We start from the raw sequence: 3,759 nt of genomic DNA on the forward strand, positions 1-3,759 counted from the left end.
ACAACATCCTGTCAATTATTTTGATTTATGGAAATAGTGCATTGCTGTGCATTGATTCTTTTTTGGCGGGTGATAAAATACCCAGTTCATCTAGGACAAGTCAGTCGATTCAGTAAGGTGATGACTCCTAGTTGTTCATCCAGTTCTAATAAAGCTTAATAACAAGAAAAAAATTTCTAAAGAAATAACTATCCACAGAGGATGACAAGGCTTTACTCTAAGCATATGTTTTTGATTCACTCACCAGAACTTTCCAGGAATCCCTGAAACTGTTTCTTTTTGCAGTTCACATTTGAAACATCATTTTATTTGCTGATCATTATGGCTCAACCGGAAGCTAAACTTGGCTACCAGCGAAGAGTTGTGCTGCTTTTTCTCTCATTAGAAACACTACATAAAATTTTAAAAATTCACTTTCCTCCTTCTTTACAGGACACATTGTGTTTTATTGCAATATCAAAAACACACCCCAAAAAACAGTTGTATACCTCCCAGATCTGATGAAGCAGCTAAAGATGGCCATGAGTGTGTGTACCACTGGCCTCTATGAAACACACATGAGCTAGTGTTCAACTCTACCACCATACATTCCTGTACTGACTAGGGAACCAAAGTCACATTTTGAATCACCAGAAATCATGTCATTCAATTCCCAGAATGCAGCAATTTTCCAAAACTATGCCTATTTTCCTTTCTCCTGTGTACAGTCACTTTGGTAAATATGCATTATTGCCTAACTGGGTGGACTGGGAAAAGGTAAATTTTTGTCATTCTAGCATGATGCTTACCCAAGAGGTTTCAATTTCTACTGTATGCAGTTCTGGGTCTGTGAACCGATTCAAGTTTGCAAATATGACAAAGCATGATTTTCAGCTTTGGTGATTCAAGTGAAACTTCCATTTAGCCAACTTTTATTTATATATTTAAGATAATATTTTGATGTATTTTTTTCATATATTTGTTTTTCACTTAAACTATGATCAACTAAGTAAGTGTTATAGGGCTCTATGAGCCAATCTAGTCTGAGTGCCACTTTGATTTTATGATATATATTGATACATACTGAGATCAGCAATATTGTCATTAGTGATTTACTGCCTGTGCTTGGTCGTTGTCACCATAGCATACTATGAAGACCATCATATTTAAGCATTGCAGATCAATGGTAATGAGTCCGATTCCCAATGAGGAATCATTTCATGGCCAATACAAAAGTTTTCATTTAATTTACATAGAGCTTGAGATGGCAATTTGACACCTTATTCCAATCTTTTTTCTTTCTTCCAAGTTTTTGCAATGCAATCAGAAGCACCCAACAGATTTCATTTTACTCATATATTTGACAAAAAGATTATAACGTGTTAAACGCAAACTTCAAAATCTAGTTGGAAAACAAGACTGAAATATAAATTTATTTCTGTGCAGAAGTTTTGAAATATAGGAAGTTTTGCCTCCCATATTATTTATATGAGGTATAATATAGCTTTTACAGATAGTTAATTAGGAAAATGAAAGTCATTTAAGTAGTCTTTATGAAATCACACTGCACTACGGACTGCCAATACTTTCTGTGATCTTAGAAATATTAAGTAGCTTCTCCAAAGCTTATCAAAATATAGGCCCAGTAATAACAATGTGATATTGATTCAAAAATTTTATCAATGGAATGTACATATAGAAGTGTTTCTATCATTTAAATATATATCAACAAAATTTCAACAATATTAATAGAAGCCTACATTAATGAAGTTGTTGAAGCCAATGTGACTGTAGGAACTGCCTGGTCTGGAACAGCACAGGTACAGGGTATCTAAGGGCAGTCTAGAACTCATACCATGAACTGAAATTTCAACCCACAGATCAAATTTCTTTGCCAAACAATTCAGTTTCCAAGGCCTTTGTGTTTGCTGAATAAGATTTATCTCCATTATCTAGGATTTTTTAAAATTTAAAAATAATCGGTTGGTAGATTTTTTTTTTAAAATTTATCTATTTATTTTATTTTTATTGGAAAGGTGGATATACACAGAGGAGGAGAGGCAGAGAGGAAGATCTTCCGCCAGATGATTCACTCCCCAAGTGAGTGCAAGGGCCTATGCTATGCCAATCCGGAGTCAGGAGACTCTTCCAGGTCTCCCACAGGGGTGCAGGGTCCCAAAGTTTTGGGCCGTCCTCGACTGCTTTCCCAGGCCACAGGCAGGGAGCTGGAAGGGAAGCAGGGCTGCCGGGGAGTAGAACCGGCGCCCATATGGGATCCTGGGCGTGCAGGGAAGGACCTTAACCACTGTGCCACCGCGCCGGGCCCGGCCCTGGTAGATTTAAAAAAATCTGCAGTACATCTTTAAATCAGCACTCCTATAAGTGTTTTAATAACCTGGATCTCTAATTAGCATGCTGGTTATGAAAATGGAAATAACTACCAATGTTGCAGGAAATAAAAGCCTATTTCTCTCTGGAGATTTTTCATAATTGATTAAATAAATTTATGTGTATATGGTTGATACATTTTCTGAAGTGATAATGCAACATTACTTCAAAACTTCTGTATCAATTTCTGCTATCAATAGATTAGAAAGCATACAAAAGCATGAGTATACTTGCAAACTGTTTTACAGACAACACTTACAAACTTAGTTCATCCTAATATTCTGTCAATATTTGTAGGTTTTTCGTTCTCAGACTCAGATGAGAAATATGTCTCACTATATTTTCCATTTCTGTTTTAGTAAAGTTTCTTTTTTGGTACACTAAGTATGTATTTTACTAATGTAAATTGGAATTATGAGAATTTCCATATAATTTATCTCGGTGCAAAGACACACACTTCATATAAAATTGGATGGGCAGAAAAACGTTATTTGCTTCATTTAAAGCAGCTTTCTACATTTTTGGAGAACTAGAATGTAATATCTGTCTGAGTGTAGATTAAGATTGCTGCGCACAGACTGCATTGCACAATACCAATCGGGGCAACTGAACTAACTTCCTTAGCAGATACACAGCTACATCTTCAATTAAACTAAGAATCAACATGCCTCTCAAATCTGTCTTCATCTTTCTATATTTTTTGCCAAAAAAAAAATAAGCTTAGGTATTCAATTTATAGCCAAAATTTAGCACAAGCTCTTGCAAATAATTAATTTTCTTTCTTATATTTTTTTCACATTCCCAGTGAAAAAAGTCTGTTTTAAAAAGATTTATTTTTATTGGAAAGTCAGATATATGGAGAGGAGGAGAGACAGAGAGGAAGAGCATCTGTCAGTTGATCCACTCCCCAAGTGACCACAACGACCGGAGCGACACTGATCCAAAAACAGGATCTAGGATCCTCTTCTGGATCTCGCATGTGGGTGCAGGATACCAAGGCTTTGGGATGTCCTTGACTGGCCCACTACTCCCAGGCCACAAACAGGGAGCTCGATGGGGATTGGAGCCAAAGAGAGACAAACCAGCTCCCCTGTGGGATCCCGGCGCGTGAAAGGCGAGGATTTCAGCCACTAGGCTACCATGTTGGGCCCAAAGTGAAAATTCTTGAAAAAGCAACATCACATTTTCCCATCCAGTGGGAAAAAAAAATGTATATATTTGACAATGCAGCCCTTCAAAATAATCATGGGCAATACATAGTTTGAAAGACCAATATATGGTTTTCAAAATCGGTTTGCACCAAAGAAACTTACTTTATTTGTATTTTCCATGAATATACTTTTAGATTTTTTTTTCTCTTTTGAAGGAATTATAAAATGAGAAAGGAGAAAT

The sequence above is a fragment of the Ochotona curzoniae genome, unplaced genomic scaffold, assembly GCF_017591425.1.
Source record: "Ochotona curzoniae isolate NIBS_2020 unplaced genomic scaffold, NIBS_Ocur_1.0 scaffold_4506, whole genome shotgun sequence".
NCBI lineage: Eukaryota > Metazoa > Chordata > Mammalia > Lagomorpha > Ochotonidae > Ochotona > Ochotona curzoniae.